Genomic DNA, 14178 nt, shown 5'->3' with positions numbered 1-14178 from the left:
GAAGTACTGGAAGTCACATACACACCAAGCCAAAAAAAGCTGTTTTTAAAGCAGAAATTAACCTTTTTACAGCCTGGTTCAAAAAACGTCTCCTGTCTGAGTCGCCGATTTTACTACCAGCACCCACTGTAGGGGGGGTGAATTTTTTTCTAACTCAGCCGGTCAGAGGATATTAAGATCGTGAGCTTCCCCAATAAGAGGCACAGCTGAGGGTCACGTGACCGACAGGCACCCTATGGCTGTAGATGAAGCCCTTGCCACTACCAATATGGCCGCTTTAGCCAATGTGCTACGTTTTATGTTTCAGAAACAGACAGGTGACGTCGGCGAGACTACGTCCATGTTTTATACAGTCTATGGTTCAGACTGAATCGTAGGAAGGGATTTTTTTTCCCTACAAAGCATTTGAAGAAAGTGATCATTTTATCTTAAGGGTTTGGTTTTGAAACTCTGAAAACTGTTACAACTGGCGACACTACGTATCTGTTAAGTGATTTACAGATCATGACTGAGGCTAGCTGCCACTCGCAACTGCAAAGCAAGGGGGTGATAGAAGAAAAGACACAATTCGCTATGATGGTCAAAAATAGAAAAAGTTTACCAAAACAAAAGTTGAGTTATAAGGCCTTATCAGAGTCTGATATGAACCAACAACCTAAAAATGTAACAAGATGCATAAAAAAATCAAAAATTTATCATTATTATTATTACTATATTGGCTTGTTATAGATCAGGCTCTAACAACCTAATGACAACTGGTCAGTGCTGCATTAAAGTATTAAAATGCTGGTCCCATAAGAGCTTCATTAAGATCTATGATCCCATATTTTATTCTATTTAATTGGGGCTATTTGATTTGAAAAGACAATCAGTGTGCATGCTTCATCATTATGACCAAGTTAAATTGTCTGAGTGATAAAATAAATGCAAGGCTCACAGATGTCTGACATTCTCACAAGAGATCAAAACTGAGCATCCCTACCTTAGGAAACAGAGAACAGTGTCCAGCTGGCAGCAGGCTCAGGAACAGGTGTTAGTCCATGATAACAAAGAATCCAAAAAGGTAAAGGGCAGAAAACAGGTCCAGGCCAGCCTCAGAGTCAGAACAAGGATAAGAATTTAAATAGGCAGCTGGAGAGGCTTCCAGGGGACAACGTGAAAAAGAAATAGCAGACAGGGGAGGGTTAAATACTGGCTTGATTGCTGATGAGCTGCAGCTGGGTGCTCAGGTGCACCAGGTGCTTGATGAGGTGGGCGTGGCCAACATGCTGAGAGCAGCAGAGGAGAGGTGAGTGGAAAATACTTCAAACCAGGAGCAGTTTTCTAGTCCAGGAAAGGGGTTTGTCTCATATATTCCCAAAAGTACAGTAACACACGAATGCAGCCCTTTTACTTTCATTTAAGACTATAAAGATATATATATTTGGAATCTAGCATTAAAAAGTCAAGAAATATCCCAGATGTAAAGTATAAAATTCCAGCAACCAGCATCTCCTGTCTACTTCAGCACTTAAAGAGATTTGTTTCCGCCTCACTACAGCAAAGTGCTGCTGCATCACTAACAGGTCACTCTCAGCCTGTGCATCCACTCTGCTCTAAATTGATTCTAAATCTGGACAACAACTCCATCAGCGTCTTCAATAAATAAACAAAGAAACACAAACTGCAGATCTTCTGCACAGGCTCTTCATGACACTCAGTCCATGAGATACTTTTTATGAGACACTCATCCAACCACAGCAATCAGCTCGACTCTCTGTCCCTGAGCGCTCCGACCAGGAGAGGTAAGTAATACCTGCTTTGGCTCTGATAAGTCCTGTACTGACAATGCATTTTAGCTCTTTTAGAGCTGTAAACTCAAGTCAATAAGGTGATGAGTAAAATGAGAATAATCTGCAGAAGTACTTTTCTTTAATAGTTATACATACGAAGGGCTCATTTCAGTTGTCTCTGCCAGACCTGGACTTGATGTCAAGCAGTCATGGCTCATATCCACTAGAGTTGTTAAAAATAAGGTCACAGCATGGCATTTCATGTTCCCTATTCAAGATTTCCAAAACAAGCTTTTTTTATTCTAAGATAAAAGCAGTTTATTTGTTATTGTAGGAAAAAAAACTACCTTTGTTTCACAAATTACTAAGATAAGTAAGTCCTGGTCTAAAAAAATGACAGATAATGTGACATTTCAAGGATTCGAGGATTCAAGGATTCAAGGATTCAAGGAGCTCTGTTGTCATTTCACACATGTAAAAACATGAGATGGAACGAAATTAGTTTCCCCGGTCCCGGTATAAGCCCACATAACCTAAATAATACACTATATAAATATAAAAACAACAGTATAAAAGTATAAACATGGACATCGTCAATAAAAGGTTTCAACACTGTCAAGTGGAAGGGGTAATATTTACAGCAGTTAGTGCAAATGGAAAATCAATAAGACAAGAAAATAAAAGTAAGATATATAGATGTGTGTGTGCTCAGTGTTTCTGCAATATTTCAGCTATTTGGTAAGTTTTGTTTTGTTTTGTTTTGGTGTTTTTTTTCCCAATTTCATAATTTCCTAGAGACATCATTTTACACTTCAGCTCATTATCCGAAAATCCAAATAATCTGCTGCAGCCTGAGACTGTTGTGTATTTTTGTGTTACCTGTTATATCACAATGCATGACATCATGTTATCCTGTAATTGTTTTTCAGAGACAAAAAGGATTTGCTGTTCTGGGTGAAGTCATCAGTGAAACAGGCATATAAATAAATGAAATGCCTGAATTAAACAAAAAAAAACTTCCTCATTACAGATACACTTCACATCTGAAGGAGCTGATGCGTTGGGAACATTTTACAACAATTGTACAGATTTTACTCAGACTTTGCTGAATGGGCAAAACAAGAGGGTTGCTGGCTTTTAGGACTTTTGATTTCAATTTTTCAGACAACATTGCTTCAAGAAAAATATCATGAAATAAGACTCAATAAATATTTTTTAGCTTTAGCCCAAAGTAAAGAACAAAAAGCAAAAAACCTTTGTTAATGTGACGCACTGCGTAGCTTGAAAAAAGTTCAGCGCAATGTTTTCCTAACAGTGATTTATAATTAAAGTGCTGCCAAATGTGCTTTGATCAATATTCTCTCAGTTTAAACGCCATCTCACAGGAACACATTAAAACTTTACATAACACGCAGCCAACGGGTCAGTGAGCATTCCAGATTAAAAACGACAGCGGGTTCATTTAAAGGGGCTAAGAATAATCTGTGCGTGTGTGAGTGTCTGTGTGTGTGTGAGTGTGTGTGTGTGCAACAACAGCTGCAACTGTAGTCCCCTCTCTTCTGGCTCAGTTTCCCCCGAGACCACAACAGTGGACGCTGACTGTCCCACCACCACTTCCTCCCCCTCTTCCTCCACAGCCCCCCTTTTTCCCTCCGCTCTGGTCCCTGCTGGTCAGCTGTCACTCTCCCATAACCCTCACAACTCGACTCCCGTCCCCAAATCTGGGGCACGCAATGCATGGGTGCAGCAGAGTTGCACAACTTTACAGCCGGAGAGTCTGCAGAGCTGGAGCTCACACACAAAGAGCAGGTCATGTTTCGATTCAGCAGTCAAATGTGATTCATTGCAGGAGCATAATGAGGGGATGCATGTTATGAGCGTATAAAAAATGGATTATCATTAATGGGGGATCTGAAAAGATAAATGCAGTGTGTGTTTCTGTGTGTGCATGTATGTTTCTGTGACACCTCTGGATCCTACTGTAGGCTAATTTCCTGCTAACGCTCATCTTTCAATAAGTCCTCAGCTGTGGAGCCACTCAGCTCCACCTCTGCCCTCAGGAATGCGCTCACGTTTCACTTTTTATAATCGTCAGCATCTAAAAGTCCAGATTCGTCGCTCAGTGCAGCTTTCTGCGAGGGGTTCCCACAAGAAACACGAGACGCTCTCACACATGCTAAAGCTAGCAAAACCATAGGTCATTTGTAGTAGCACATAAACACCCCCACTTTTTGGAAATGAGAGACTACATCTTAAAGCCACAAAGCAGAGCCAGATTTGGCCGAGAGATAAATGCAAGAGTTAAATCTGGGGCGAATTATTTGGGATTTAACATCTGGCCGCTTTACAGTGCGATGCTTATCGTACAAGATAAGTCTCACACTCTCCACTTGTGCTAATGCATGCAAAGTGGAGATTCACAGACATCAAACGATGCTTGCATTAAACATTATAAACCAGGGCCGTGAGAGGTGAAAAAGGCACAGATTCACACTAAGAATCCATTAATAACACTTCAGACAAGGTTCACTGCATTAGCATATGCTCATATCTCTTTTTGCAAGTGCAGTTGTAAAATTCATGCAGAAATGCAAGCTCAGTAGTAAAGTATTTGCATTAGATAAACTAAAGAGAGAATTTGTGGATTAAAGAGGATTCAAAACCAAAGATAGGAAAACTCCAGTGAATTTGAAAGTCTTGGGTACACTTTTTTCTTCAGATGAAGGGTAAATGGCTGCAGAAACAGTTAATGGGTCAACACAACTTTCAGCTATTAATTATTTTTCATCTGGATATTTATTTTTTTCCCAAAGTTTGAAGACACTGGTGCTTACAAAACATATCCATGCAGGTTTTCAATCATCCAGGTCATGTTTCTTCTGATGACTCAAAAACAGGGCTGTGTACAGAACTGGTAAACCATAACAAATTGGTTCAACTGGAGAGAGGCTAAAACTAGCAGAGCTAGCAACACTATCCTACAGTCATGGTTATTGTCCATGTGCAGGTACACGCTTGTCTAGTGCAACCAAATAAAGTCAAAATATAACTTGCAACACGTTTTTCTAGATCTCAAGCCCTTTTTACACCAGACAAATATTTTTTCACGCAAATATTTTCCACATTATTTTAGTTTTTTTGAACATACTGTTTTTCAATGTAAGCGTTCACACCAGCAACGTTTTTTGCGATGAGCACACATCCAACCAATCAAAACGCTCATCATTGACAAGTCACATACCAAAACATTCAACACTGATTGTGTTCGTGTCCAAGCACCTGGTTCTTTACGATAAAAGACATAAAAACTACAAAGACAACAATTACAAAGCCATTATTTGGAGAATAGCTGTGGAGATTGAATATGACGCCTCCAACTTCTTTGCAATTTCATGCTGTTCATTCGTATCACCATTGAAGTGCAAAGGCCTTAAAAGTGCAATAACTCCATCTGTGTTTGTTTACATCCATCCTTGTTTACATCATAGCCTTACAGCACTAGCTAAAATCTACAGTTTTAGCCCTGACTAGGGACAAGAGGCTGCACTACATCTTAGACCCAAACCAGAGCATGTGAGCAGAGTGCCAGCAAGCAAGAACTAGAGCAGGCAAATTTTGAAAAGAGCGCAGAGTGGGATTTTTTTTATTTATTTAATTATTTTTTAGGATGGGAAGGCAGAATGAGGCGCTGTCCTTCCCTGGTTTCACTCACTCCACTCCCTAAAAGACTCCACTAATTTTTTTCTACAAATAGAGGTTCATCGCATAGTTCAGATACATCACAATGAAAAGCAATATAATCAATGCTATTGACACACACAGCAAATAAAAGCAGTTAACCAGTAAAAGTGGAACAGCAAAATGTCTCAGCAGACTACCACTGGTATTATTATTATGCATGTTAGTGGAATAAAAATTCACAGACAGGAGAAGTTTCCAAAAGCAGAGCTGAAGTTTGAAGATGAATCCCCTTAGCATTGAATATTTCAACCTGACAACTTTTTATTGTTCAGCTTGCAACATGACGCTCCCTGCGGACCACCCTCCTCTGAAGCTGTGATTGATGTCTTTGGGTGCTCCAACAGGTGAACCTAACACACAAGAATGTTTCCATGCTTTGATCTTCTCTCTGCCTGCCGGTGTTTTGTGAATCTGAGGAATTTGACTTGTATTTGTTCAAATGTAGTCTGACGTTGCTGCCGCTCCTCCAACAGACGAGCAGAAGAGCTGTGGGTGCTGTTGTTTCTGGCGTTTCAGGGTGCCGTCTGCTCTCTGACTCCTGCTGTGTGATCTTCATGGGGGGTGGAATCAGACACAGTGATGGTTTGATCCCGGCGCTGAGTCTGCAGTCAGGATTTACTCAAGAGCGGAAACAGTTGGTGGAGTTTATTTCTGTGGTGTATAATCAGAGATATAACTCACCTAATGATCCTGTAAGTCATAAATGAAGATACAGAGACAGCTACTGATAACAGTCCCAAAAAAGGTCTTTTCTTACTTCTTCTGTCATCTGTATCATTATCTTTATTTTATTTTCATTAAATCAAGTATCAACTTGATTAACTGCAGATATGTTCATAAAGGGGTGGGTTGATAGTTTTACAGATGAGCTAATACTTCTCAAGATTCTCAAGATGCAGCAGTCTGTGGCTCAGTGTGTGGTCCAGTCTCTGTCAATCGGCTGAAAAATTCTAGAATTGTAAACATTCAGTGGTTAATCATCATTCAGGGTTTTTTGTTTGTTTATTGGCCAGGCAGTCCAGACACTTGCGAGTAGAACATTCCCTGAGATTATGGTTAAATAGGCCTGTAGCACATGGAGAAAAGAAAAAGAGTAATTGCGACACCCTGCCATACCAGTAGAGGGCAGTGAGACAAATGCCATTCAAAAAGTAACACCAAATAAGGTGAAGACAGGACGCAAGATTTTTTTTCCCTAGGATGAAATTGGGAAATCCACGCCCCCAACCCATGTGATTGGTTCCTGTAAAGTCTCTCACTTCCACACACTTCTACCTCGAATGCTCAAATGGTTTTTAAATTTTCAATGCAATTACATCGCCGCTCCCTCCACGCTGTGTTGGAAGTGTTTAGTTCTTGAATTGAATTTTAACATGTAGTAATTCTATAGTACTTTAAGTAAAATTTTAAATGCTATTGATCTTTGACGCTTTTTTAGTTTGATGCTTTTACTTAATTATTTCTTTTGTCTGTTTAACTCTGAAACACTTTGAGCTGCATTTCATCTCATTAAAAGTGTTCTACAAACAAGCCTAGTTTTATTATAAATATGTACACTTCGTCATCAGGTTTATCACCACCATAACTACTTACCCAAATTGCATAACTAGATAATTATGCATAGATCTTCAGTTAATAAGATACTACATGGCTTTCTTGAAGTTGGACTTCCAACACTCCATCAGTCAGAACTATATGTAACCGAAACGTTTTGAAGGAAAACCGCATTAGCTTTGGAAGGTAGGCGCGCATTTCCACTAAATGCAAAAGAGCATACAGATGATGCTGTAACCGAACCTAATTTAAGTGCAGAATATTTTACTTTAACATAATTTCGAACCTCCAAAAGCGGACTTTTCGAGTCTTTGCCTCCTGGCAGCTTGCAATGCTGACAAAAGATAGCCATTACAACAGGAAAATATTCGAAATCTGCGCGATTTTAGTGCGTTCCTTCTTGTTCTGATTTTATATATCATTGTCTGATAGGTAAATGTAAACTACCTGCAAGGCGCCTCATTTCCCTCGGAGACCGATAGTGGCGCATGTAATGTACTCGATGTCAAATCAGCAGGATTACACAGAAGAAGAAGAGATGCTGCAGGAACCAATCACATAGGTTGGGGGCGTGGATCTCGCAGACAGGACAGCCTCTTTTTTGTGTAGCACCGCAGCTTGCCTGTTAGCATGGGGGTATTCAGTCACTGCTGGTTCTGATCATGCTTTGTCACAATAAATATGGATTTGTTAAATCAACCCTTGAAGGGACCAAAGGGCTGTGTCCCAAATCCAGTACCTCTGCATTATACTCAGTGTTTTGAGTGCAGAAGGGTTTTCACAATGACAGTATGGGAAAACGTAGTGCAATTCAATTTCTCACCTGGCGCACTAAAACAGTCAAAAAGATGAGTGTGGAAAGCTCTACACTTCTTATCCTCAATGGTCGCCATATTGGCTACGTAGAAGAAAGGGCGGAAATGGATCAAACAATGGCTGATGGTTGCAATTTATGAATAACAAAAGGAAACCTGTAAATGGTTGTGAAATAAGATTGTAAATTCCAAAAGATGCAAAACCATAGTGTTTGGTATGGGATAACACTACCCTATAAGATTCCATGCACCGATCTAGTAAGTGCAGAGCGTTGTAACAGTTCTATCCTCAGTATTGTTGTGAGTGTACTGCAGCAGTGCTGAGGGCTACTGCTAGTTGGCCGGTTTTTGACCTCAAATACTAGCCTGTTGACTGACAACTTTTGGAGGGATGCATCCTTCTCACAGAGCTTGGCTGTTTTCCAAACCTCCTACAACATACTACATGTGAATGTAATTTGTAGTGGGAACAGGATACAGCTTGCTGCTTTTGCATGTAGTATGTAGTATGACTGTATTGTTTGGTCTGTTTTATAGTATACTACTCTGGTTTTCAGTTACAGAAAATGGAGCTACAGGTAATGTGGATTTTATCTTGTCTTTATTGTAAATGTAAAACACAAACTTTGGGTAGATCTTGGCATTTTTGTTATTTTGTCAATCATATTATAGCAGAGGGCTGCACGGTAGCACTGCAGCCTCACAGCAAGAAGGTCACCGGTACAATTCCCAGCTTGGCCGGTGGGCCTTTCTGTGTGGAGTTTGCATGTTCTCCCCGTGCATGTGTGGGTTCTCTCCAGGTTCTCCAGCTTCTTCCCACAGTCCAAAAACATGCTCATCAGGTTAATTTAGCACTCTAAATTGCCCATAGGTGTGAGTGTGTGCGTAAATGGTTGTCTGTCTGTCTCTGTCGGCCCTGCGGTTGAGTGGTGACCAGTCCAGGGTGTACCCCGCCTCTCGCCCAATGACAGCTGGGATAGGCTCCAGCCACCCATGACCCTGAATACAATAAGCAGTTAAGAAAATGAATTAATATTAAAGCAGAGTCATAATATTTCATTTTTAATACATCTAAAGTTATATTGTCCACTAAAAAAAACCTGGAAGGGATTTTTATTTTTACAGTTTGTGGTTTATATGGGCTTTAATGAATTTGTAGGAGTAAGTGTCCTGCGATGTGGGAAACAGATTGCTAGGTAGACTGGTCCGTTGCATACTTGCAAATTTTCCTGGATCGGTAGGACATCCAGGGGATAATGGGCATACTGCAGATTTGCAACTTTTTGCATACTACATACTGAAATTCGGCCAAAATAGTACACACTACTAGGGTAGTAGGTGGTTTGGAAAACAACCCTTGAGATCATCATTAAATTCCTATCTAATGAGCACATTTATACACTTGTACGTATATAACACTCAGCTTGCATTCACATGGACTTCTTCCAAGGCGGCACCTTAGATTGGATGAGTCATCCCATGTTTTGAAGAGTTTTTTATTATAAAATGCTTTGATTTGAATCAGTCATTGTAAACGTAAATGTGACAGACAATAATATAGTAACCATTATTTGAAGCTTTATAAATAAGAAAAAAACTATTTGACTTCCACATTAGGTTTAGAAACAATATGGGGGAAGACATTGACTGATTTGTGTCTGTTTATTCTATTTCTGTCACCACAGGCAGCGTGAAGCCTGCTGCTTCCCACACTGACGGCATCACAACATATCATTAAGAGCTGTTCCCATCCAGCGATAATTTCAGAGATCATCTCATCTGCAGCTTCAGATCAGAGCGCCTGCAGAGCCACAGCGTGCAGCCACTTTCTCCCCTCTCTTCAACGCTGCCAGATTGTTCATCATCATCAAACAGGAGCTGGTTTCCTCCTGCAGGTCGTGGCCGCTGACACTGACATGACCAGCACACACTCGGATCAGAGGTGACCCCAGCTAATGGCTCAGTGGCTGTGGTGTAAACCTCACCTCCCCCTCTACAACAAAAGCATCAATTTTCATGAAGCCTCTCCAATCCTCTTCAACGCTCCTAAAGCCTTCAAACAGTAAATAATTGAGCCTTGTACTGAGCTGCTCTTATCTCTGCAGGGTGTCGCTCTCATGAAGTGGCTGGCTAAACACCACACACACACATAAACACATACCCACTCCCTCCACCCTGTGCTCTATTAATTTCTTCCTCTATTTCGATCATTCCTCCACACACACATTGCCGCAGGGGGTCTGCCTCTCTCTTTCTTTCATTAAATCATAAACTGCAGGCCAATAGAGGCTCTTCGTCATCATTAATCCAGATTAAACACAAATCTCCAGTTCTGACTCACACCCAGGGATGTTTATTTAACACTCCATTACTCAACCAAAGTCAGCGTTTGCACACATTATGTGTGTCAGCCCTTTTTTTTTTTTTTTTGAAAAGTAGGTTTTTGGTCCACAACATGAAGTCTGGTCTTTTCAGCTATTTGGCCTTAAGTTGCTCTCTGCTATCTGACATTTGAAACGTCGTTGCCAAACCAAACTAACCAGAGCGTCCGTGCTGTCTCCCCACATTTTCCTCCACGTCTGTCTCACCACCAGAGGAGATTTTTCAAAGACAGGGACATACAGTGTATTGTGGGTGAATAGTCCTCAAGTTGATGTATTTTTCAGGGGATATCAATGAGGAGCAGCGGAAAAAGAAATCCTCTCTCCTTGTGTGAATCACAGTTATTGTGTTGATGTGTATAAAATGTGTTTTAATGGTATGTTTTAGAGAAAAGTTTTTCCATTACAGACTCTTAGCAGCTTGAAGTGAAACTCGTGCCTTATTTAAGAAAAGAACTCACAGAAATGTGTGCTGTGTGTTACAGGGGGAACGACAGAAGGCAAAGAAGGTAGATTTGAAATTCATTTAATTATTGTTACTTAATAAGTTTTATGTAAATATTATTTTATACCAGATGTAAAAGTGATCCATGTAAAGTAATCTTAAAAAGAACTTCTTTTTTGACCATGTCACTTTTAATCTTTGTATCACTTCTTTCAAGTTTTGAACAACACATTATCTCAGGGCAGGCTTAGCTATCAAGTCTTTTCCTGTCCATTGCACTTTGAAGCAGAAGTTAAAATCTTTCATGAGGTTTTCATATTGTGCTGTTCCCCATTGGTGCTTTGAGGTCATGATGAAATTCAATCAACAGGTTCTTCAAAAGAAGTCGACTCCCCATCTCAGAGGTTGGGCCAGACTTTTTAGGCTGTGGTGGTCAAACTGGGGCACTGACTTTTGCAGGAACGGTATGAAGTAAGTTTGTGCACATGATGATCAGTTTTACCCACTTAAAAGCCTAAAAGTGTTACAGTAAATTTCTTTATGTATTTCAAAATCTGTGGTTTTTAAATATTTCATGCATGGAGTGATTTAACAGTGAAAGATGCACAAATGAAAACCATAACAATGAAAATCAAAATTGAGTTTCTGTACAGATTTTGGAGTATTATGCAACTGGCATAATACTCGGAGAGGATCCAGGTGCAGACCAACCTATGGTTGTATTTTAGGTCCCTGTGAGGACTTTTAAGTGAACTTGAAAAAGCCTGACTCCTATTTGTATACCTGATCGTAACCCAGGATCGGATTGATTTACAGTATGTAGAAGCCCCTATAACACCGAATGGCAGCTGACCAAGTTTATAGTGGTGAGGAATCTGTCTTTTCTCTCTGCTGAAAAAGATTTCATGGATATTTATTTTATTTTTGTAGTAGTAGTAGTAGTAGTAGTAGCAGCAGCATTAGTAGTAGTAGTAATGGTGGACACTGGAACTGAGCTGGCAAAAGAAAAGGGACAGAAAAGCAGAAGAAAGCTAAGTAGAAGAGTGATAGAGCACGGGCTAAAACACAGGTAAAGCTGTTTGAGAGAATGTTCTTTCTTTAATGGTGGTCAAACTTAGGAGTCCATCAATAAAATGAAGAGTGACATCAGGTTAGCTCTGCTTGGTAAATGAGCACTGGCAGGACATAACTGTAACCAGCTCTTACATCTTGGAGCATTGGACTGTGAGTAGAACTAGGTATAAATAGATAAAGTTACTAAACAATGGTACAAAGTTTAAAAAGTTTGCTTGTTGTCAAATTTCAAATAATAGTGCAACATAGCTATAAAACCTCACCTCGTCGCCTTCCACCCTTTAAAAAGTTGTCTTTAAAAAAACAAAAGTAGAATTAAAAAGAAGATCTGCTCTTCATTCATTTGCTTCAAAGCAAACATACGCCTTGGTAGTGGTTACAGCGTTACGACAGTGGGTACTGGGCTCATGGGAAATGGAGTCTTTATCCCAGAAAGATACCAGCTTTTCATGATCGTTAAATTTAAGCAACACAGAGACTTAATAGACACAGGTTAAATCAACACAGGTATGAGACAAGACATAAGTGAAAACTAATGAATGCATTCAAACAGGAGGGAAACACAAGTACAGGAAGTAAAACTAAACCAGTCAAACAGGGAGCAAGAATTATAAAATAAAACAGGAAACACAAAGGACTTGACATGGAAACACACACATAAAGGATTCTTAAACAAAAAATGGATCAAAAGGAGTCAAAGTCTGAACACAAAGGACAATCAGGCAGTGATAACAAATTTCTTTAAAGTGATAAATTTCCACTGTCTGGACAAGCAATTTCTACTTATTATCTTTATTTTTCTCGTAATAAAAATAAAGGGCTCAATCTTCCTTCTTCTTCTTCTTCTTCTTCTTCTTCTTCTTCTTCTTCTTCCTCTACTTCTTCTTCCTTTATGACCTCAAGGGAAGGACTTACTCATCCTGGCCTTGTTTCTGTGTCGTACCACAACCACATCCTACTCCCAAAGATGCATGGCCCACAAACCCAAAGTCCTCCTCATCGTGCATGCACTGGAAGAATATTTCTGCTTCACTGCGCCCCCTCAGAGAGGGAGAGGAGGAGAGAAAGAGAGGAAGAAATGAAGTGAGAGGAGGCTTGAGGTTGACAATATTAGGTATCAAAAAAAAATAAATTTTTTTTTGGTTGGAGAAACAGATTTTTTGATGAAGGATGCTCCATAAATCAAAGTTATTAACACTGAACAAGAGATTAAGATGTAGCTGATTCAGCTACCCAGATGTAGCTGAATGTTTTTTCCCTTTTTTCAATATAATTATGACTCAGCAGTTTATTTGATGACCCAAATAACCTTTTGAATCTACATGCTTTCTGCCCTTTTGTTCAGAGGGCAGATAGTTTGAGTTCAGAGCTTAAGGTCAGGTTAATTATTCATAGAAGAAGCCTGAATTTTGTTCTACAAGTCTTGTTTTAATAATTTACTAGTTGTCAAATCTTAAAAAAGAGAAAATAGGTGAAAGATTTATTCGCCTCTCCCTGCTGTAAACCCTGCATCTGACCCACCTCAGTACATCCTTCTGTCATCCTCTATCTTTCAAATCATCCTCATCCACCCCATCGTTTCCTTCTCTAGTAAGTGTTCCTCCTCTCCTCTTTACCTCCCCCCTCTCCCCTATTCTTCTTTTTTGTGACAGACCGCTGTGCCCTGTAACTCTGTCATCTCGAGTCAAAACAACACACACACAACGTGTATGCTGCGGTCAGATGATGGCTGATAGTCACAGATGAAATGTCACGCAGAGCCTGATGGTAACTCACAGCACATCTTTTCCTCCACACTCGAAGAGATGAGGAGTACGAAGCCTCCGCTGCACGGTGGAAGAGCGACGATTACCGTGTCGAGTTCTGGCTCTGTTCAATTGAAGTTAAAAGACGATGTATGAAATTAGAGCAGCTTAGTGAGAACTGCGGAGTGTGATAAAAATGTCTTTTATATCCCAGAGAAGTACTCTCTCATGCTCTATGCTGAGAAGCCTTTGTCTGAAGATGGTGATGGAGGCCCATTAGTAGCACTTAAATAGAAAGTTGCTAATGTTGTCTGTCAGGAGAGCAACTTAGGAACAAGTGTATAATAGCGCTGGTGATGGGAAATAATCCATTTGTTTTACTTCATTGAAGAGCCATACCCCTGGTTGTGTAGTAAGATTACAACACACCACAAGCTCAAGAAACCCATGACAACAACATGGTCTCCCTAAAACTTAACTGCAGTCAACACAACTAAATCACCTTCCTGTACAAGACTTAAAAAAGCAGCAGTTTGCACTTTACTGAAACTGTTATCCAAGATGTCAGCAGGGGAAAGTGTTCTGAAACTTAACATGACTTAAAGTTTTAGGTGTAGGAGCAGGATGTAGTCAGAAATTGGCTACGTCACT

Source organism: Halichoeres trimaculatus, unplaced genomic scaffold (genome assembly GCF_033239565.1).
Source record: "Halichoeres trimaculatus isolate MK-OKI-2021-1 unplaced genomic scaffold, fHalTri1.1 fHalTri1_scaffold_1, whole genome shotgun sequence".
Lineage (NCBI taxonomy): Eukaryota > Metazoa > Chordata > Actinopteri > Labriformes > Labridae > Halichoeres > Halichoeres trimaculatus.
Note: the sequence above shows the minus strand (reverse complement) of the source record.